The following is a 24,868-nucleotide window of genomic DNA, read 5'->3' on the forward strand; positions in this document are numbered from 1 at the left end:
AATTCACATCTGATTCATATACTCCTGAGCATTCTGAGGCACAACGTGAAAAGTAAATTTTAAAATCAAAAGTCTGAGAGTAGAACATCAACTGGACTAGAATCTGAGCCCTCATTAAAACAACAATCCATTCAACAATAGGCTAGTCATAGGCAGGACCATACTGGACTAGACCCAAAGAGAAACAGTTCCCACTGACTAGTGACTGACTAATGCAAGCCAGCTTGACTACTGTATAATTAACAGACTTCTCACTACGTTTGACACAACATTTGGCACAATGTGACAATTATAAGTCTAACTCTATAATACAGTCCATCTAATAGACCAGAGACACACTGGTCTATACTGGGGCTTCTACATAGGTAACCATAGAGACACACTGTTCTACTACAGGGGTCGATCTTAACGCGAGCCCGCTTGCCAATGGCTAGTGCAGCTCGCTGCGGGCCAGTACAGATTCTCTAGAACTAGTCCGTGTGGCTAGTGCATATTATCTTACGTTTTACAGCTGTTACGATTTAAATCCTCAGATTTTTCCTCGGTGCGCTATTCGGTGCGCTAGTTTCACGAATGCGTGCAACTGACAATGTGCCAGCGGTTGCGTTCGGTTTGTGTCCTCCAGCCTAACTCCGGTAGTATTTTATATAGAAATGTACTGGAAACGATCGCTACTAGCGCACGTCAAGATGTAATCGAATGTACCACTTGCAGCAGACAACAGAGGCAGTCTGTGGAGTGACCAGAGCATCATTAAACGTGAGTATAACCCTAAAACAAAGCCAAAAGACAAGAAAACGTGTGTATCAATCCTTAAATACAGTTGCATAGACCATAAATAAGCTACGTTAAAATACAAGTAAACGTATAGAGTGATATTGTGCAGTTAGGGATGGGCCATTTGGTATTGGGGGGGGGGTACTGGATTAAACTGAAGAAACCTTGTACATAAATCCTTTAACACAGTTGCATACACCATAAATAAGCAACACCGTATTTAAGTCAATATATAAGCAAACATATATGATATAGATAGTGATATTATGGAGCTAGGGATGGGCCATTTGGTTTGTTGGGCGCTCACTATGGGTCGACCCTGGAGAGCTGTGGTGCAGGTGAGCGTTTCTCTCTCCTTATTTCCCTTTCTTCCTTTTCACTCTCGTCCTTTCTTGTGTTTGGTTTCAGCGCAGGGCACACACCCTGATTTCCAGTAACCATTCTGAACCATTTTATTTTATTTCTTCAGGTATGGTGAGGACAATGACACTTTTAAAGTGGAGAGTTTCCCCAGCAGCGGCGATGATGACAATAACTAAGGAAGTGACGAGTGCCACAGAGAAGGTGACGTCAGACTACCACTCGGGCTCCACCTCGGTCTAAGACAGCAGCACCTGGGATGCCCAGCACGCCCCCCCCGCCACCCCACACACACACAGTGTACCGGTACTGAGCCAGCACTGTCCCCAGTCCCCTGGATCCAGCGATAATATAGAGAGCACAGAATTCAAGTGAGAAAAGTAAATTCGGATAATTGTGAAAGTCTACAGAAGCCCCCGCACTGCGACTGTCTGTTTACTCTGATGGTGCTCAATTCATGTTGCCGTTCTAGACAAGCGGCCTGTGTCATTAATGCTGGCTGAACACGGCTGATCGTGGCACAGAGCGCCAGCAATTGTGAAAAGGCACATTAAATGGTTATGGTTCCTTTCATCGCTTAGCTGGCTTGCCCTGTGTGATAAATGTCTGAGCTTTTATCGAGATCATGTATTCTACAATTTATGACAGTTGAGCAATAACATATAAACTGTTTTGCAGGCGTCTGATTTTGTGTGCCAGCCTGTTCCAGCATGGCAGCAGCTACCCAGGAATAAGTGTGTTCTGTACATAGCGTAGTGCTTTGCCAAACATAGTGCATTGTTTCTCTGACAGCAGATGGTGAAAGTTATCTAATATGTAAACATTGGTACAGGATTAAGTTAGTAACTCAAAGGTGTTGCCCTTTGGGTCAGATTGCAACACAAGTGCAGGATACGCACTAAATTGCAGCCTAGTATATAATTTCCTGGGGGATTGTACACACCTGGGGCTTATACCAATCAATTAGCAACAAACAAATGATCCGGAGGTCCGATATAGAGCAGAGGAACAGCTTTCCAAAGCCCAGTGGGTCATAGGGAACATGTTGCCTTTGTGATTGAAAGATGCTTCTTAAATAATGCTCAATTTGCTCTGCTTGTGCAACCAATGCATATATTGTTAGAAAGTGAAATTGATACGCGGGATACTCATTTTGCTGCCCTTATCCTTGTAGAATTTGTAATTCGTGTTCAGATCCTTTATGGAGAAAAAAATATGACATTCAATGTGCATCAATTTACTCCTCTGGCCTCAAATGTCAATAATTGGGGAGCCCTGTGAGCACATTCTGCTTCTTATTTTGAAAATGGAAATGGAAAGCTTGTTAAGCTGTTGAGGTGCACCACTACACAGTTAATATGTTTATGCTGTCAAAGACTCTCCATTTAGCAATCTACACAACATTACTGAGAGGGTATCGAATTTCTGTAGCAAATTAACTGAACCACCAGTTTTTTTTTAAAAAGGAAAATTAATAAAATCGTCTTGAATGGTTCAAAAACTGTACTCCTTGGTTTAAGTACATTTGAAGAAAGAAAAGAATGAAATTATTAGAAGGGAAACCACAAAACTTGAGACAGGGGTGACAGGTAGCGGTGATCTGGGGAATCCATGCAGCAGGTCCGACAACGAGACACTTGGCACCGGCAGCACATGCTTCAGTGCTCTGGGAGTGTTTACAGCCTGTGAGTTTAACACTTCATGACCGACAGCTGCCCTTCATGCCAACACAATACACATCAACAATGACTTTCATCACCATGTTCATCTGGACACTCTGCACTCAGGGTGGGAATTATTTTGATTTTATTATTTCCATTTTGTATGTATTTCTTTGTAATATCTAAACAGGCACACATCAAACTCACAGATCAAATCAGATTGTTTTCATGTATATTACATATATATGTAAGCATTATTTTTATTCTTCGTTTCCAGAATCCAGCGGACAGTATACTGTGACTCAGACTCCATCAGTGAAATCTGTTCAGCCAGGAGAGACACTCACTGTGACCTGTAAACCCAGCAGTGCAGTGTATATTAACAACATCCTACACTGAGACCAACAGAAAACTGATTTATTTTGCCACTACCCGTCAGTCTGGGATCCCCATTATAGTGTTGGGCTGTGGTGAATGAGGGCCCAGAGTGTGAGCCATCTCTGAGTGACTGTGCTACACTGCTCCACAATATCACAATATGTACTGCTGGTCATAGCAATACAACAATAACAATACCCTGCACACAACACATGCCCTTAATAAGCTCCTTCTCTGTCAGAGGGCAGCCTGAGACACGTCTTGGAATCCAGCATGACTTCACTATTGACAAATAGTACATAGATTAAAAAAAAAAAGTTTCTACCTACTTTAGTCAGCTAATGTGTCACCTCACCCCTTTCTAGAAAATAAAATGATATTTGTTACATCAGTAATACTTGCATATCATATGAAAGAGGGAGACTGGGACACAGATTAATCTGATTAGACATTAGTATTAAACTGGGATCTCTGACAGGGGTAAAAATAGAAGAAAACCAGGAAAGTGTCCCACCCCTATCAAGTCCCACCTGTGTTCACAGCTCCCAACTCATCTAACTTTCTGTGACAGGATTTGGATGAAGGAAGCTGCTCTGCATACCTGTCCTCCCCGAGGTAACTGGATTTAAACTGCATTTTAGGTAACTTTTGTTTAATCATGCTGACAATGGATTTTATGTATTTTTTTCTTTGTTTTTATCCATCTTTAAACTATTGTTATATTATGATTTGTAACGTACAATAGTTTTAAAAGTCATCTGTCTAATTGCCACTTGGTGAACGGGTAGTTGGGGTTTCTTATTTGAATGGTTTCTTTTTTGGAGTTGAGTTGTTACAATGATCACGATTTGTTTTCACATTTAGAGTTTGGTTTGTAGTGTGGTTTATTTGTTTATTTTACTTCACTAACCCCAGTTCGCCTGTGGCATTTAAGATGAATAATTATTGAATCGTTTATTGCATATCCTGCTTTTATTCTTGGATTTTTGCTTGTAATAAACTGTTAAACATTTTGTACAATTTATTCCGGTCTCTGCTTACTTTTATTTGATTAAAAAGATCTTGTAGGGGGAAACCTGAGTTGTGCGCATTATATCTAAAACTATTTGGGCGAAACGAGTGGCATGGTCAGTAATTTAGCCAAGGGTAGAGTGTACACATCAGCCACTTGGTTACAATTATTATGATGCACAAGACAATATGAATTATTGTGAAAAAAAAAATATATAGAGAGAGTCTGCCCATGATGACATCTGTCTAGGTCACTCACAGCAATAATTGCCCTCATAGAAATCTTGCACAGCGTCAGGGGTGGCGGCGGGGTATGGCTTGGTTAGGCTACAGCCCCACTTTAGCACCACCATGGAACAACCAAGAATATCACCGAGCAGAATAAGTGCCAGCCAGTTCCATTTGTGTCACTGCGTCATTGCTGCGTGAGCATGCAGTGTAGTGATGCAGCGCATCACACATTACACTGATCTGAGTAAAATTAGTTAACGCTAGCTAGCTATGTAAGTTGGTAAATTGGAACATTGTTAGCATTATTATGGATCGATCCAACCACGACAACCGGCAGATTGTGCTCCTTTGAAAACGTAAATGCCGAGTTTGAATATATTTTAAATAATAGGGTCGATTTGGAAACTGTGCTGACTTTGTCGTGTTTTGTGTGGCCTCGGCGGCCACCTCTTGTGCTCCGTTAATTACTGTAGCGCTCTCTCTCTCTATCTGTCTCTCTCTGTGTCTCTCTATATCTTTCTTTGTGTGCGTCTGTGTGAGGGGAGTGTGATGCGTGATGTACAATCCGCTGGGTTTGCCAGACAATGTGAACGACTTTAAATAGCATGCATAGTAATTATTGCCTGAACTCAGTAATAGTGACCATCCATGTCTGTTGCTCTCGATGTAATTTTGCGTGTGAAAAAAGGAGTCAGTGCAATCGTCTAACCCAGTGGTTTTCAAACCGGTCCTGGAGTACCCCCTGCCCTGCTGGTTTTTGTTCCAACTGCAGCGTACATTTTGTTGTCTCAAATTTGCATAGTAGTTATGCTAATCAAATATAATTTTGCTTAGCAACACGAGTTGCTTGATTAGCAACTTAAATTGGTCTACCAATTATCAAAAGTGGTGATTATTTGTTCTCACACAAACCCGCAGCGCAGCCAAGTACTCGGATATGGGCGTGTCTGGTGTAATTGGAAAGCTACAGCCCTGCCCTGTATGAGTGACAGACCCGCTGGCCAATGAGGGACGGGATTCGGGTAACAGGGCACGGAGTGCGGGCCGCCTCTCGGGCGTCACAGTAAAAAAAAAAAAATACGTGTATCTTAAAGGGGAGGTACCTCAGCATTGCTTATACGCATTTTTGATGCTTGATTTGGGACGGAAAAACGTATTTTAATGCATCGCAGAATCAGCGAATCGATGAAGAAAATACATCGCAAATGGAGGTGAATTTGTCTCACATTTTGCGATGTGAACCCTGACAAAATGTTCACTGCAACTGAGGTCTTAAATTGCTTAATTGAATCCTTAATTGACCTAACAAAGCAATATACCATTCAATTAAGTAATTAAAACCTAAATTGGAACAAAAACCAGCAGGGCAGGGGGTACTCCAGGACCGGTTTGAAAACCCATGATCTAACCCATAGCAGCCTAATGCGTGGTATTTGCATTGCATTACGGGTTCGCCATCCCTGCCATAGTGTGTGTGTGTGTGTGTGTGTCAGTCCGACAGAGCAGAGCAGCGGCTGCAGCTGCGTGATTTCCAATGACACCGACACGTTCAAAAGAACCGTAACGTCGGAGCTCATCAATACTACAGTCTTTAATCATTTAGCACCGGGGCCCGTTTAATACCGGGTTGGTACACAGCCCTTCTCATGGCCAGTGAAGCAGTGTTTTTTTTTCTTATCTAGTGAAGTGAATGTGCTAACGTTACTTAAAGGTTAAGCTTTCTAGCTGACGTTTTATTTGCGAGTCTACCAGCTCCTCACTTTTGCCATGTTCAGCTTCGCCTATCATACCTGGTGTTCATGCTTTGCAAGAAATGTGGCCATTGCCTCTCTGCTTCTTTCGATTCCTTTTCCTCTCTGTCCCCTGATTTTTGCCTTTGGTGAGGCATTTTGACTCGCTAGTCAGTTTCCGCTTTGCTGAGCTGCAAAATGCACATCAGTGTGTTCCGCACATCTGACTGGCCAAGTGTTTCGACCGCACCATTTTCACAATAACAGCGTGGGAGTGGGGTATCAGATGTCCCGCTGCGTGAGGCTTCCTCTAGTTCAACTGCGTGTTGAGCTTTCTTTTCATACTTTCCCTACCATGGAAGATACTCTCAAAAGTGGATACAAAATATTTGGTGTGAGCAGTTCAGCATAACCCCTCATACTATCGTCTGCAGTCGCCACTTTCAAGAGGAAGATTTGAGTGAGCCTAAGCTCCAGGCTAAACGGTCCCGAATTAATAAATTGGACAGTTTACTGTACAACCATGATAATAAGAAATCAATTCTGTACAACATGAAAAACAGGACAAAAATCATTTCACTGATTCTAGGATTTTGAAAATGGGGCGGGGGCCATAAGGAGGCCATGATTATTACAGAGAGGTCTGCTAGGGGGGTCTGGGGGCATGCTTTTAAAATTGGTTTTAAAAACTCAGTTTGTAAGTCAAGATTGAAGCAAATTACAAGGATAAGCTGGGCTATTCATAACAATCCAGCATTAATGTACCACCATATTTGCTACCATTTGCTAGTGACAAATGTATTTTAAAATGAACACAATAGACAACGGTGATGCCTTCTTGCCATGAACACAAGACAATACAGACAACTTTTCCACCCGCCTCACCCCCAAAAGTGCTTCAATATGGACACATTCCTTGAGCATGTGTTCAGTGCAAGAGGGAATGGTATTAGTGAACAAAATAGGGTCCCCTTAATATGCAAAAATAAAGAAAATGCCTGACTGGAGAGAATGGGTACACAACTCCCCCCAACATCACTAGAATGCATCTTTAACACTGTATGTTAAGAAGTACCTTTTACAACAAAGTGTTATGACCTCAAACAAGTATTTACGTGCAAAACAAAATCTATGTATTAATGTCTGAACAATAAGTTATGAGTGTAACATTCAATCCCTGGACCCTTATGTAACATTATATACTGTGCAAATATATACAAATAGGTCAAATAAAAAACAGCACTTATTTGTTCAATACATGGCAAAAAGGTGCTAAAATGATTTACCAAGAAAAGAACACAAAAACTTGTGAGCTAAAACATATTTTTTTAACAATCAATAACAAACAATAAATAACATTAACGATTAGTATTATTTTTACTAAAAAGAAAATCATATTTGTTTTAGTTAATATGATTAATGTATATAAAAAGTATTTACTTTGAAAAACCACACTATTAAATGAAAATACATTTTAACACTATAACAAGGTAATATAGTACAAATATAACTGAAGAAACAGTAACAGCTAAACACTCAAAGATAGAGGAGGAGCAACCTCCTCTGCCTCTGTGGACCAGCCTCCTCTGATGTATGGTAACCCTAAACTAGCTATCACCATTCATCAAATTGTCAGTGTCATAGCAGAAATAAAATCCAGCACAGCAAGAGTATTTCAATGGTCAACTTACTGCGCACTGTCTGGTCTTGAGACTGACCTGCAGTGCGCATTGGAGAGCAGAGCGCAGCAGCAGGTGTGTTTGATCCAGAACTGCTCTCTCGCACCTCTATGCACCAGCCTCCTCTGGTATGTAGGTAGGTAGCAGTGGCCACACTGAACACAGGGCCCGATCTGTAATCAATGTATACCAGTGATGGCACCAGTGACTTTTCTAGTCTTAAACCCCCCCCACCAAGAATTGGGTCTGAGTTCATGGTCATTGTGCTTGTACATTAGTGTATGCGTACAGTTACAATTTACAGTATCCTTGTATGTGCTCGCTTTGCTTTGTGGAATGATGTTCGTTGCTTTATTGTTGTGTGTTTCAGATGATCATTTTATCATTTTCAGAGTTAACATAACTAAAGATTCAGCAATAATTTGGTGTTCATATGTGTGTAGTGTTATCGCTATTCAATATAGTGTGCCCAGTGTGCATAATGAGAAACATGTTCAGCTCATCTGCTCTGATGTTATGGATATCAAAAATGTCAACCCTCCACAGACACACACACACAGAGACACAGACACAGACGCACTAATAGGGACAAATTTTACTCCCTCAATAAACAGGCGGACAAGGAATAATCAGGACCTGATTTAACTGAAATAATACCAAAAAAGTTTATTGAGCTACAACGAAGCGCTCCGGAGATGGTCACTGGGCAAGACACATCTAAAGTTTTTCTAAAGAACTTGCTATCATATACAAGAGGACTCCCTTTGGTTTCTGGGCAACTAGATGATGGTAATGAGGTACCTCAAACTTTAACAAACACGTCTCCTGTGTCTTACATTATGTTCTTTCTATGTCCTTGGATGAAAATGTTTTTCTAAAAATCACCTGCACAGAACTACTGTACCTGTCCTCTCCGGAGCCATACACAAAGCTTAAATTCATATATGGGTTACACAATCTTGCTGCAACAATGGTGGGAATATAATATATTTGGCACTCAGACAGGGCACTGTCCCACATCACACACAGAGACACACACACACAAGCACAGACACACACAGACAGCCAGACAGACACAGACAGTGTGCTTGACAAATACTTCCCCTCACAGTCAAGTCAACATGAGCCGCATTATCTAAAAGAAGAACCCATCATTTCCTTTTGTGTCAATATCAGCGAGACAGGGATTAAAAAACACATCTGAAAATGCTACTTGTACAAGCACGCTGAGATGCCCCGTCATCAGTAGGCGTGCAGAACAGTATGGTGACAAATGTCTTGTGTGGCTCTGTGGCTTAATGGATAGCGCGTTGGACTTCTAGTGAAAAGGGCAGTGGTCAATCAAAGGTTGTGGGTTCGAGTCCCACCAGAGTCAGTGCTCACTTCATGAAACTTAGAGTTTGCTGGGCTTCCTCGTGACAGCCAGAGGTATCTTGCAGTCAAGTGCCTTGCTGATGCCTTCACTTCTTACTTTTCTGGAATGCCAACTTTGTCCCAAATCCTTGCTTGACTATCAAGACCTCATACGCTGCTTCTTTTCCTAGCCACTGTCACTGTACCAGTCCCCCTCCGTGTCAGTTGCATCTCCGGGAACAGCTGGATCAGGTGGCCTTGTACTTAAGGCCATGGACTACTAAGCCGTTGTGTTTTGCACCCGTGGCTTTCTATCCCACCATCGTTGTGGGCATTCCTTGTTTGACATTTCTTGACGACTGACGCCGTGTACGTCCAATGGACAGTTCCAAGATTCGCAAGACAGAGCTACTTGTGCATTATTGCCCGCTTAACCTGGCTGCCTCTCGAGTGAGCAAAGCCATTTTACCAAATAGAAGAACCCATCATTTCCATCCGTCTCAAAATCAGCGAGACAGGGATTTAAAAAACACAACTGTAAATGCTACTTGTCAAATCACGCTGAGACGCCCGGTCATCTGCAGGCATGCAGAAGAGTATCTTCGTCGTACAGTTTTGTGGTTCTGTGCCACAATGGATAGTGTGCTGGACTTCTAGTGACACACACACACACACACACACACACACACACAGACACTACAATTCAATATTCAATGTGCAAACAAGTTTAGCCAGAAGAAACAGAACTCTTTCAATCAATAAATCATGAATATACATTACAAATCGATTCAGAATATGCATAATACAATGTAAAAGCCAGACACAGGGATGGAGAGAATCTCTGGTTCCGTTGGTGTCCGGGCTTTATTGTGGTTCACAGGGTAAACGGGACAAAATACAAGGGGTAAAAACAACCAAAACGAAACATCCACACAAAACAGGGTGCTCCGGGCAGTCAGGGTTGGGAGTGTCAGTCCTCCTTCTCAGCGGGTTAGCTGCCTCCATCTGGGAAGGAGAGGGATTAAATAGAGAAGGCACAGCTGCCACTGACGTCACAATCGCCTCGGTGCTCATTGCCCGCAACCGTGAGTCCACAGCCTGTTAGCGAGGGAGCGACAACACAGCTGTGGCACATGAGCACCTCATCAGCAGACGTCAGCAGCAGCCGTGCCGTGACAGACAGCGGCCTGTCACATACAATTGTATATTTCCTGCGTTCCGTTCCTGCACTCTCTCATTCACCCATTCTAGCTGAGGCAGCCAGTGAGCCCACACACGTGCTATCCCTTCCTCTTCCTCTCACTTCACTGCTATATCAGCGATGACATCATAGAAATCTCTCACCTGACAGCAATGACATTACAGAGCACATACATTATGTCTCTCGCCACACTGTCAGTGTTGACTTTCTCGCTCAGTATGCCAGCTCTCCCGGAAACACTGCAATACGTGGATGAGTTTGTACCATTTTTGGATGCTCTACCCTGCTGGGGCGGAGCTGTGATCCAGCTGAAAAGCAGGTCAGGCATGTGGGCACCTGGGCAGCGAAAGATGTATTCGTAATGAAGAGAAACCCAGGTCCAACCCTCCGGTTCAGCCACAGACAGCCACAGAAGTAGTATAGATGGCGGCATCACTTATTTTGACAGCTGGAAGTCCCGCCCTCCCTATGAACCTTTGAACGGGAACTCCTCTCTCCTTCCCAGCACCCCCCTTGGGTTACCATTTGACCCTCCCTTGTCAGCCATCTTGGATGATATCGGCTATTTTGGATGTCAGCCATCTTGGCTGATATCGGCCATTTGTAAGGTCATAGGTCATCTGGTAAGATGGTAGCCATTTTGTTAGGGTGACATCCATCATGGTGAGTGTCCAAGTGCACCTCACCCTGCTGGTGTGGAGATGTAACGTTTAATAGCGTAAACTGTGTTTTTAAGGTTATATTGTTTTCATGATACTGTGTTGGAAAATTAAGAAATAAGAAAATAAAAGTTTTATATATGTTAGGTTATAATGTTTTATGATACTGTTTAAGTAAATAAAAAGAATAAGAAAAGTTATATATATATATATATATATATATATATATATATATATATATATATATAGGTTATATTGTTTTATGAAACTGTTTTAGTAAATTAAAAAATAAGAAAAGTTTTAAATATATATATATATTTAAGGTTATATAGAGAATAAGAAAATATAAGTTTTAAATACATATATATATATATATATATATATATATATAAGATTATATTGTTTTATGATACTGTTTAAGTAAATAAAAAGAATAAGAAAAGTTATATATATACATATATATAGGTTATATTGTTTTATGAAACTGTTTTAGTAAATTAAAAAATAAGAAAAGTTTTAAATATATATATATATATATATTTAAGGTTATATAGAGAATAAGATAATAAAAGTTTTATATTTTATTTTAGGTTAAAATGTTTTATGATTTGTTTTAGTAAATTAAAAAATAAGAAAAATAAAAGTTTTATATATATACAAGATTATATTGTATACATTTAAGAAAAATAAAAGTTGTAAATACACATTTATATTTTATTTTAGATTATGTTTGATTATACTGTTTTAGTAAATTAAAAAATAAGAAAAATAAACGTTTTATATATATTTAAGGTTACAATGTTTTATGATACTGTTTTAGTAAATTAAAAAGAAATATGAATATTTACTCAGAGTGGGATTTGAACCCACATGTGTTTTTAGTTTATATGTTTTATGATTAGGCTTAAGATGATACTGTGTTTGCAAAATAAAAAGGTAAGAAAAAATCAATTAAGAAATGTATAGACTTACATATATTGCATGTCATTACATATATATTTAAGCAAACACAGATAAACACACATACCTATATCTCTTTAGTTTATATTTATCAATAGACAATAGAGAACAACAGTGAAATGTATAGAATTATATCTGTACATTTTGACCAGCACTGTACTTATTATATTTGTTACATTAGTGAATGCTCAAACGTAGCCTTAACATGTATCATATTTAAGAATATTCTGCATTTCATTCCATTACACACACACACACACACACACACAAACATATATATATATATATATCTTGTTAGGTTTTATTTATCAAAAGACACTAAAGACATGCACACCACTTTTCTTAGAGAGACACAGTGAAGCACTATTTGTGAATACTCATATGTAATAAATAATATATGTATATATGATTTGTTTGTGCTTTAATGTATAGAATTAATAAAATACACACACACACACACACACACACAATGGTGACTTTTATTGTGACAAACAAGCATTTTACAACATGGAACATAGTCAGAAGTAGAAAAAGATACTCCATGAAATGTTTTATAGATACTTGTAATCATTAATTTCTTGTTAACAACACCAACATTGGACAGAAAGAAACACTGACCTGTACAGAGTAATGTCATTTCCAGCATATTCCATATATATTCCCAGTTCCTTCTATTGGGAATCCGGTGTTGGCTTCAGCTGAGTCGCAGTAGCCTGTTAGGCACTGGCTCCTGGCTTTTCTATCCCTGTCTGCCCCTGTTGAGCATGCTTGGGAAAAGCAATGCAGAACCGTTATCCCTTCCTACCGGACTGTGACTTGTATACAGTTCATTCTATAGGTGGGAGTGCATGTGTTTTTTCACGTGTACCCCGCCATTGTACATAGTTCCTTTGTCAGCAGGCCTTGGCCCCTCCCTAGCTATACTAGCTGTGCTTAGGGCCACTGCTGCTGTATTCAGCAGTAGGCTTTGAGTTTGCTCTTGTGCCCCGCTGTGTATATAGTTCATTTATTGACATCAGTAGAGCATCTGTTGCCGCTAGCTTCCGCAGTGGGTATCCTGCTCCTGTGTCATGTGTGTGGTGCATGAACTGGCTCCTGCGCCCCGCAGTGTATATAGTTCTTTAGAATATACAGTTGAGCTTGTCCGCTCCTTATTAAGTTTAGAATGGACAACTGCTCCTGTTGTTAGCGAGGGCACTCGTGCTTCGCTATGTATATAGTTCCTTTGCCAGCAGTCTGTGGCCCCGCCCTAGCTATGCTAGTGCTGAGGCCACTGCTGCGGTGTCCAGCGGAAGGCACTTGAGTTGGTTCTTGTTGGTCCACTGTGTATATAGTTCCATTATTCGTAATTGAACTATCCAGCAGTGGCTATCTAGTCTGGGTAGCCCGCTGTATGTTGAGCACGGGCTCAACGGACTGCGACCTGTGCTTATATGGTGTGGTCTGGGTATTGGCCCTGCTCCTAGCCCTGCTAGTAGAGCAGGAGACTGCTATTACTAGGCTTCATGGTAGGCACAAGGTCTTGTTGCCTGTGGATACACCATTGCTTATTTCTTCCCAGTTCAGCGTGACTGTGGTCTTCGCGTCTGAGCAGCCCAGATGTGGCCCAAGGGGCCCCTGTGGTTCTATCATAGAGTTGGTACGGCTCCTAGTAGGTTCGCCTCGGGGCAGGCTCTCTTACCAGCTCGCTGCCTCCTCCCTTGCGACGGTTTGGTTATACTGTAACACCTCCCCCTTGGGCAGTGCTTCTGACTCGAAAGATAACGATAGGTTGCGTATGAAACCCCGGTTATCTGAGAAAACAAGCACTGCCCAAGGGTTGCAAGCTCGCGCGGGAGTTCAAGCTCCCGGCAAAAAGAGGAAGTCCTTGTGCAGACGTCACCTTTTATACAAACAGGAAGTGGAAGGGTCCTGTTTGAGTGACGGGCACAAGGGCCAATGGCAGCTTTGATAGACAAAAGTCTTCGATGCGTTCCAGCGATGCACGCTGAAAACCCCTCCCCCTTGGGCAGTCCTTCTTTTCTCAGATAACCGGGGTTGCATATGCAACCTATCGTTCTTTGTCTATGGTTAAATCCCTCTCACTTTGTAACTTTTACTAGTAAGTCAAATTGAGATTTTAAAAGTTGGTACATGTGAGTCAGAGCCAAGAAGTTTGAATTCAGACTGTAGGTTGTTTATGTACATGGGTAAATTACTTTTGCTAGCCTATATACCAATGCTTTATTGTCCTTCAGGCTAAATCATTTTGTATACCAAACAATGGTGAGTGACATATTCTGAGTAATGTACTTAAACTAGTGCTAATCATGCTCTGAAACCAACCCATAGAGAACAAGGTGAAAACTGGAATTAATGGCAAAGCACAGCCATAAACAGTCAACATAATCAAGCCCAGTTAGAAATATAGATGTCTAATTATTTTGAGCACTAATCTTACATTTCATAAAGAAAAGCATTTAATTCTTAGCAATTGTTAGGTGTATGCTGTACGTATTCCAGTTAGTTCACTGTAATGACAGAAATGAGAAGTTCATTTCTTTAGCACACTCACGGAAAACCATTTATTTTTAAACAGTTACTAGATAGCCAGTTTAGGCCTTCATCTTAGTTATTTCTAATAGCAAGAGTGCTTAAAATTATTAATTGAATTATATATCTTTGTTCCCCCTTTTTCTTACTGCTCTCATAAAATAACATTTTATTCAAGCAATAACAGGGTAGCCTAAATATACAACATATCTTAAAGTACAAGGCATCTGAAAGCTGTGTATGGTCTCAATGCATTTGATGCGGAGGATTAATTCAACTGAAAATGGTCAAAACTGTGGACTTTTATTGAATGTTAAATTTGACAGTGTTCTCTCTTAAGGACCTGTTGCCTGTGGGACGTTGCTGCTTTGGTTGTGTCCAGTGCCATTTCAGATAAGAGAGGCTCTGCAGGACAAGCAGGACAGAAACCCGTCTCACAGACACTCTGCCTGCTCTGCATCTCCATTTCCCCTCTCCACCGCACACAGCTGAACGTTATTCTGAATCTTACACAGAGCGCTCAGCTTCTGACACTGATGGCAACATGGGTCCTGGCTCCGAGCCTGAGGAAAACCATGAGGTAATTCAAACTTATTTAATTTCTATACTGTGAAATGTCAGATTGAAAGTGGTTTCTGTTCTTAATGTTTGTATTGTTTATGTATTTCATGTATTTTTGTACAGTTTTGTGTTGACGAGTCCTACATCAACATGAATGTGAATTTCAATGTGAAGAGCACGTGTCATGCTCTGTAATGCAAGGGAGCAATGAGGGGCTGTAGAGACACTCATAAGAGTAGCAGGAGCACTTTTTTATGAACTACTAATTTGTTATATTTTAATAGAATATGAAATGTAGTAGAAAGTTGTATCAGATCAGACCACTGGACAGAAACACCCCACCAAGACTGAGTTTTCATGTTTCTGCACATGTCACCTACAAACTGTTGACAGAGTGGATGAGGGTCTACAGCAGAGGTTCCCCATCCTGAGGTTGTGACAAAGTCAGGGTGAGTTTTGTTTAATATGTTTTTATATATTATTATTATTATTATTATTATTATTATTATTATTATTATTATTAAATTATTATATTGTTATTTTAAATATATTATTCTGTAAGTAAAAATATGATTGCTTAATATGTTTTTGCATTATTATTACTATTATTATATAGTATTTGTTATTTATATATATGAATTTGTAATTAAAAATATGATAAAATTATGTCAAATTAAATCAAAATTATAAACCACATTAATGTACATAGTATAACAACATGATACATATGATACAAAAAACATGTCTTAGTATTTTAGGGGTTGGAGGCTAATTTGAAAATGTTACAATGGGGTAAGGTTTTAAAGCCCTGGCCTACAAAGTCATTTTAAACCCCACCGCACAGCATTGTCAAAGCCCTGCTACCCGCTATCAATGCAGTTGTTAGCTCTGTATTAGACAAGTGTCTAAAAGTTGCATGAATAGATTAATAATACCCCTGTACTACTGGTAAACCTTTAAGTTTACATCATAATTTTTGTAAGTGTTGGAATATGTTGAGGGTGAGCCTATTTGTTTCTGTGTCTGTGAAATAAGCCATTTTACAAAACATAGAGTTTGTAGTGATTTTTCAGAGTTTCAGGGTTTAGTAGAATGCAGTTTTGGTTCATATAAATATGACGTTGTGCTTATTTCAGTCTGCTGTGTGTGTTTCCTGAAGACTGACTGCATTTTCACTATGTAGTTTGCAGATTACTCCTAGAAGTTACATAAATAATTTTACAAAACTTAAAATTTGCAGTAAAATACCATTTGTGCTTATTATATCCTTGCAGTGTGGTCCCTATTTCTGTGTTTTGTATGTGTGTCATGCTTGCAGTTGTCACCATGTATTTGTAGGTTTGAAAAATAAGGTATTTCCAAAGGAATAGAAACTTAAGAGTTTCTCACTTTATTTACAATAGATACCTGATGTACTTTGTCGCCAGAACCTGGTATAACTTTGAAAAAGAAGCCAAGAGTGAAAGACTGAATAGAATATATATGGAATATGCTGGAAATGACATTACTCCGTACAGGTCAGTGTTTCTTTCTGTCCAATGTTGGTGTTGTGAACCAGAAATTAATGATTACAAGTATCTATACAACATTTCATGGAGTATCTTTTTCTACTTCTGACTATGTTCCATGTTGTAAAATGCTTGTTTGCCACAATAAAAGTCACCATTGTGTGTGTGTGTGTGTGTATTTTATTAATTCTATACATTTGAGCACAAACAAATCATATATACATATATTATTTATTACATATGAGTATTCACAAATAGTGCTTCACTGTGTCTCTGTAAGAAAAGTGGTGTGCATGTCTTTAGTGTCTATTGATAAATAAAACCTAACAAGATATATATATGTTTGTGTGTGTGTGTGTAATGGAATGAAATGCAGTATATTCTTAAATATGATACATGTTAAGGCTACGTTTGAGCATTCACTAATGTAACAAATATAATAAGTACAGTGCTGGTCAAAATGAACAGATATAATTCTATATATTTCACTGTTGTTCTCTATTGTCTATTGATAAATATAAACTAAAGAGATATAGGTATGTGTGTTTATCTGTGTTTGCTTAAATATATATGTAATGACATGCAATATATGTAAGTCTATACATTTCTTAATCGATTTTTTCTTACCTTTTTATTTTGCAAACACAGTATCATCCTAACCCTAATCATAAAACATATAAACTAAAAACACATGTGGGTTCAAATCCCACTCTGGGTAAATATTAATTTTTCTTTTTAATTTACTAAAACAGTATCATAAAACAGTGTAACCTTAAATATATATAAAACGTTTATTTTTCTTATTTTTTAATTTACTAAAACAGTATAATCAAACATAATCTAAAATAAAATATATATGTGTATTTACAACTTTTATTTTTCTCAAATGTATACAATATAACCTTGTATGTATATATATATATATATATATATATATATATATACACTCACCTAAAGGATTATTAGGAACACCTGTTCAATTTCTCATTAATGCAATTATCTAACCAACCAATCACATGGCAGTTGCTTCAATGCATTTAGGGGTGTGGTCCTGGTCAAGACAATCTCCTGAACTCCAAACTGAATGTCTGAATGGGAAAGAAAGGTGATTTAAGGAATTTTGAGCGTGGCATGGTTGTTGGTGCCAGACGGGCCGGTCTGAGTATTTCACAATCTGCTCAGTTACTGGGATTTTCACGCACAACCATTTCTAGGGTTTACAAAGAATGGTGTGAAAAGGGAAAAACATCCAGTATGCGGCAGTCCTGTGGGGGCGAAAATGCCTTGTTGATGCTAGAGGTCAGAGGAGAATGGGCCGACTGATTCAAGCTGATAGAAGAGCAACTTTGACTGAAATAACCACTCGTTACAACCGAGGTATGCAGCAAAGCATTTGTGAAGCCACAACACGTACAACCTTGAGGCGGATGGGCTACAACAGCAGAAGACCCCACCGGGTACCACTCATCTCCACTACAAATAGGAAAAAGAGGCTACAATTTGCACAAGCTCACCAAAATTGGACAGTTGAAGACTGGAAAAATGTTGCCTGGTCTGATGAGTCTCGATTTCTGTTGAGACATTCAGATGGTAGAGTCAGAATTTGGCGTAAACAGAATGAGAACATGGATCCATCATGCCTTGTTACCACTGTGCAGGCTGCTGGTGGTGGTGTAATGGTGTGGGGGATGTTTTCTTGTCACACTTTATGCCCCTTAGTGCCAATTGGGCATCGTTTAAATGCCACGGCCTACCTGAGCATTGTTTCTGACCATGTCCATCCCTTTATGACCACCATGTACCCATCCTCTGATGGCTACTTCCAGCAGGATAATGCACCATGTCACAAAGGTCAAATCATTTCAAATTGGTTTCTTGAACATGACAATGAGTTCACTGTACTAAACTGGCCCCCACAGTCACCAGATCTCAACCCAATAGAGCATCTTTGGGATGTGGTGGAACGGGAGCTTCGTGCCCTGGATGTGCATCCCACAAATCTCCATCAACTGCAAGATGCTATCCTATCAATATGGGCCAACATTTCTAATGAATGCTTTCAGCACCTTGTTGAATCAATGCCACATAGAATTAAGGCAGTTCTGAAGGCGAAAGGGAGTCAAACACAGTATTAGTATGGTGTTCCTAATAATCCTTTAGGTGAGTGTATATACAACTTTTATTTTTCTTATTTTTTAATTTACTAAAACAGTATCATAAAACAGTGTAACCTTAAATATATATAAAACGTTTATTTTTCTTATTTTTTAATTTACTAAAACAGTATAATCAAACATAATCTAAAATAAAATATATATGTGTATTTACAACTTTTATTTTTCTCAAATGTATACAATATAACCTTGTATGTATATATATATATATATATATATATATATATATACACTCACCTAAAGGATTATTAGGAACACCTGTTCAATTTCTCATTAATGCAATTATCTAACCAACCAATCACATGGCAGTTGCTTCAATGCATTTAGGGGTGTGGTCCTGGTCAAGACAATCTCCTGAACTCCAAACTGAATGTCTGAATGGGAAAGAAAGGTGATTTAAGGAATTTTGAGCGTGGCATGGTTGTTGGTGCCAGACGGGCCGGTCTGAGTATTTCACAATCTGCTCAGTTACTGGGATTTTCACGCACAACCATTTCTAGGGTTTACAAAGAATGGTGTGAAAAGGGAAAAACATCCAGTATGCGGCAGTCCTGTGGGGGCGAAAATGCCTTGTTGATGCTAGAGGTCAGAGGAGAATGGGCCGACTGATTCAAGCTGATAGAAGAGCAACTTTGACTGAAATAACCACTCGTTACAACCGAGGTATGCAGCAAAGCATTTGTGAAGCCACAACACGTACAACCTTGAGGCGGATGGGCTACAACAGCAGAAGACCCCACCGGGTACCACTCATCTCCACTACAAATAGGAAAAAGAGGCTACAATTTGCACAAGCTCACCAAAATTGGACAGTTGAAGACTGGAAAAATGTTGCCTGGTCTGATGAGTCTCGATTTCTGTTGAGACATTCAGATGGTAGAGTCAGAATTTGGCGTAAACAGAATGAGAACATGGATCCATCATGCCTTGTTACCACTGTGCAGGCTGCTGGTGGTGGTGTAATGGTGTGGGGGATGTTTTCTTGTCACACTTTATGCCCCTTAGTGCCAATTGGGCATCGTTTAAATGCCACGGCCTACCTGAGCATTGTTTCTGACCATGTCCATCCCTTTATGACCACCATGTACCCATCCTCTGATGGCTACTTCCAGCAGGATAATGCACCATGTCACAAAGGTCAAATCATTTCAAATTGGTTTCTTGAACATGACAATGAGTTCACTGTACTAAACTGGCCCCCACAGTCACCAGATCTCAACCCAATAGAGCATCTTTGGGATGTGGTGGAACGGGAGCTTCGTGCCCTGGATGTGCATCCCACAAATCTCCATCAACTGCAAGATGCTATCCTATCAATATGGGCCAACATTTCTAATGAATGCTTTCAGCACCTTGTTGAATCAATGCCACATAGAATTAAGGCAGTTCTGAAGGCGAAAGGGAGTCAAACACAGTATTAGTATGGTGTTCCTAATAATCCTTTAGGTGAGTGTATATACAACTTTTATTTTTCTTATTTTTTAATTTACTAAAACAAATCATAAAACATTATGACCTAAAATAAAATATAAAACTTTTCTTTTCTTATACTCTTTTTATTTACTAAAACAGTATCATAAAACAATATAACCTATTGATTATATATATATATCTGTATTTAAAACTTTTATTCTCTTTGTATTTACTAAAATAGTATCATAAAACAATATAACTTTATATATATATATATGTATTTAAAACTTTTCTTATTCTCTTTTTATTTACTTAAACAGTATCATAAAACAATATAACCTTAAAAACACAGTTTATGCTATTAAACATTACACCTCCACACCAGCAGTGTGAGGTGCCCTTGGACATTCACCATGATGGATGTCACCCTAACAAAATGGCTACCATCTTACCAGATGACCTATGACCTTACAAATGGCCGATATCAGTCAAAATGGCCGATATCATCCAAGATGGCTGACAAGGGGGGTGCTGGGAAGGAGAGAGGAGTTCCGGTTCAATGGTACATAAGGAGGGAGGGTCAAAGAGTAACCCAGGGGGGTGCTGGGAAGGAGAGAGGAGTTCCAGTTCAAAGGTACATAGGGAGGGCGGGATTTCCGGCTGTCAAAATAAGTGATGCTGCCATCTATACTACTCACAGACACAGTTAGCCACAGCCACGGCTTCTTCCAATTCTCGTCAGTGTTCCAGATTCGATGTTTTTTTTCTTCAGTGACGTTGTAAACACGCACGTGGGGAGCACATCAAAACCCAGTTTTGTGATTCAGTTACAGAAACAACTGACACAGCGGAGCAGTAGGGGTTGTAACATTTTTTGGTCCAAGGTCTGGACCACAGCGACTGAGTGGTCCGGACCTCGGCACTGTGGTCCACGGAGTGGTCCCGATCACGTAACGCAAATTGGGATGGGTTTTTGTTTAGTTTTTTTGGACACACCGTATAAAACCCATTTACTGTCAAATATATTATCGACATATCCAAACTACAAACATAATGATCATAAATGTACAATATTAATAGTATAATTCTCATTTGTAACATAGCCGATAGCTGATTTCTTTTTTAATCTTATCTATCAGACAATTTGTAGGAAGCTGTGCTAACGTTACTCTGAAAAATGCGCTTACATTGAGCAACTTTGTCATTCTGAATGAAATTATTCAAGTTATCAATTTTTCCTCATCATGACTGAAGAGAAAAGATAGCTTATTTAGAATCTTATCTTTAATTTAATGTCAGCCTATTTACATGTCCTCTGTTTGCGCTCTGCCAAGAAATGTTTCATCAACTTTTTTGGTTAAACCATATCTTCCTTATTTTATCACTGTGAGATCTAGCAACATTAAAAACAAAAGCATAGGTTGTTTTGTTTATGTATGGTTAACATTGTAATAGTTGGTATTTTAAAGAGAGATTATAAGAGATGTATTAACGTATTGATCATCTGATGCCCTTTGTCTTTTCTTGAAGGATAATGTCATTATGAAGAAGATAAAACTTTTTTTTTTAAACACCTCCCCCCAGCAGGATTTGGGTCGCCTCCGCACTGTTTCTGCTGAAACAAAAAAACAAGTGTCAATCTCTGCAGGAATCTACTCCGGCTCCCCCTTCTGGTGATGAAGAGGAACCCGAGTCCAAGATGCTTCCAACCAGCCCTCAGGCGCTCCCTTCGGCTGTAGGTCACGCTCCAGGGGGCCGGGGGAGTTAAGAGGGTGTCACTGGACGGGGACGACAAACGCCTCCAGTGACAGACGGACGCACACAGAGAGAGAAAGAGACAGAGAGAGAGAGTTGCACTTCCTCCTGCAATGCAATAAATATGCCCAAAATAAGGGACACATTCCTTAACAAAATAATGAATGCCACCCTACCTTTGACAAAACTGAGAAAAAATAAAAATGGTCAGTCCTCCTGGAGGAGGGACACACAGCCTCCCTGGCTGCCCAATATGTCACCGCCTGCCACAGCCTGAGGGGCACAGTGACACATGAGCACCAGCTGTAAATAAAATGTAAATACTCATTTGTAATGCATGTCATTGTATTTCCAAAAAGGAATCTGTAAACACTAAACCTATTTTCTTTAGTTCTATGTATTAAAGATCATTTTTAGTTTATTACATTTTGTTTTTCTGTACTTTTATACATCTTATTGTGATTTTGGCAGGACGCTGTCTGTCACGGCATGGCTGCTGCTGACGCACACTAATTAGGTGCTCATGTGTTGCAGCCGTGTTGTCCGCTGCTTCGCAGACAGCTTGTGAGCTCACGGCTGCAGGCAATGATCACTGAGGCGACTGTGACGTCATTGGCAGGTGTGCTTCATCTATTTAATCCCTCTCCTTCCCCGAGGGAGACTTTATTGTGACTGCCCGGAGCACCCTGTTTGTGTGGATGTTTTGTGTGCTGGTTTTGCCTTGTTTTCCCCTTTTTGTGTTTTTTTCTGTTGGACTATTGTGAACCCCAATAAAGCTCGGACACCGCCGGAACCCGAGACTCTCTCCGTTTATTGTGTCCGGCATTTACATTTGGTGGCCAATGTGGGGAAGCTTTGTGACATACTTACCCTGAACTCTGTACCCGGAAGGACAGCTATGGAGGCGTCTCCAGTGGAACAGTTGTTGGCCCCAGTGGTGAAGCTGCAGGCTCAAAAACAACAAACTCTCGAGACGCTTGTCCAGCAACTTCAAGTACCAGCTCCTGCACCTAACCCTGCTGTTTACCGCAGCAAACCCGGCTTGGGCAGGTCTGCAGATTCCAAAGATGGGACCGGAGGACGACCCAGAGGCTCTGAATTTCTGTCCAATATTAAAGATCCTAGGCTCTCATTGTCTGATTTGGCTGGGGCACAATTGGGACATGTCTCTGGGGACCGATCACCATTAGTGACTGCAGGTGATGAGAGGGGCAGGGACAGCCTTCCCTCTGACTCCAGTCGTGTAGCAGCCAACAGTACCCTGTTGGACCCAGGGGAAGGAACGAGTTCTGGGACTCACCTCCTCTCTCCTTCTTCCAGTGGAAGGCCCGACACTGGATCCCGCCTTCAACCGGGTTTCCGATTTCGCTATGGACCAGACACAGGATGATGCCCTGGGACATATATATGACCAGGTCAGAGTTGTTGATGGTTGCATAGTGAATACACAGAGGGCACTTTGTGTTTCTCTCCAAACCAGCAGCCAAACCGATCATGCTGGATGATGTTGCAGACAGAATAACGTTCACCACGGTGCCTCCACACTCTTTCACGAATACCAATCGAGCTGCACGGTGCTGGGCTGTGAGCACAGGTCCCACTGGAGGATGACGGGCCCTCGTGCCACCCTCATAGAGTCTGTTTCTGACAGTTTAGTCAGAAACATGCACACCAGTAGACCGCTGGAGGTCATTTTGGAGGGCTCAGGCAATGCTCCTCCTGTTCCTCCTCGCACAAAAAAGCAGATACTGGTCCTTCTGGTTCTTCTGATAGCACGGATGAATGTGCCATACTGGAGGAGCTGGACTACCTGTGCAACCTGAATGGGCTGCAGGGAGCACCTCATAATTCCAGTAGTGACAAGGACACTAGCAAAAGGCAAAACTAGAGAAGAATCAGTCAGGAAGGATAAGGAGAGAGCAATCGTCTGTGGCCACCACCTGCAAAACCATTCCCTTTTTGGGGTTGTCTTGCTGTTGCCTATCTCCGGTGCACCTGCTGTCACTTTCATTTGCACCAAAACAAGAGACAGTGATTCACAACCGCTTAGGCTTCCTAACTGTACAGATTAATATGCCTGAACTGTAACTGACTTGGTATTATGCTGTGATGATTACTTGTTCCCTTATTTTTTTGAGAGGTGTATTATAGAAGATAGCCTTGAGAATGCGGCCACAGAATTGCGGGAATCCGTGACTTTCAACACTTATGCAACCGAGTCGAGGTGACCAACAGCTCAATGTCTGGTTGGCACCATGGCTTAGATGTGCCATTCATGAAACTTGCGTTGATTCTTGAAGCCACTGGCATTGCTTCCCTCTCCAAGTCTGTGTAATAAGGAATTGGCAGGAGCCCACGAGTTGAAACTATCAGAGGACAGAATGCAAATGAAGTGTTCTGAGAAAAGCAAAGCGGCGAAAGGACATTTTCCCGTGTGCATGTAGATGGCCGACTTTGACACGGCTTGATGAAGTCTTGTGGATCCTACCACTGCTTAAGTGCACTACTACGCTTGCCTTCAGGGAGTTTCATGTCAAACATTCAAAAAACAGGACTCGAACTAGACGGATGAGCACCTACGATCAGTCTTGGCCGATGTGGGGATCGAACCCAAGACCTTGGCGTTATTAGCACCACGCTCTAACCAACTGAGCTAACCGGCCATCAAAAGGAGTCTCTCTGCCATGCATTTCCTCATGTTTATGTAATTTGGCTGCAAAATGCATTACACACAAGTGTGAAAAGAACACTTTTGCAATTCCTAGCATTGGTGATGCTATAAATCAATCTGTCAGGAGTGGGATTTGAACCCACGCCTCCATCAGGAGACCAGAAAACCCTTCTACATTCTTCAAGGGAACAACACCTTAAGTCTGGCAAATTAGACCACTCGGCCATTCTGAGAGGATGTATACGTCCACCGCG

General features: G+C 40.5%; 1 non-coding gene across 1 annotated transcript; it reads right to left on the reverse strand.

The window, feature by feature from the left end:
* Nucleotides 1-24,532: 24,532 nt before the first annotated feature.
* Nucleotides 24,533-24,606, reverse strand: trnai-aau (transfer RNA isoleucine (anticodon AAU)). The gene has a single exon. It is a non-coding gene; the product is annotated as a tRNA-Ile (tRNA).
* Nucleotides 24,607-24,868: the final 262 nt, after the last annotated feature.

The sequence above is a fragment of the Amia ocellicauda genome, chromosome 12 (genome assembly GCF_036373705.1).
Source record: "Amia ocellicauda isolate fAmiCal2 chromosome 12, fAmiCal2.hap1, whole genome shotgun sequence".
NCBI classification, from domain to species: domain Eukaryota; kingdom Metazoa; phylum Chordata; class Actinopteri; order Amiiformes; family Amiidae; genus Amia; species Amia ocellicauda.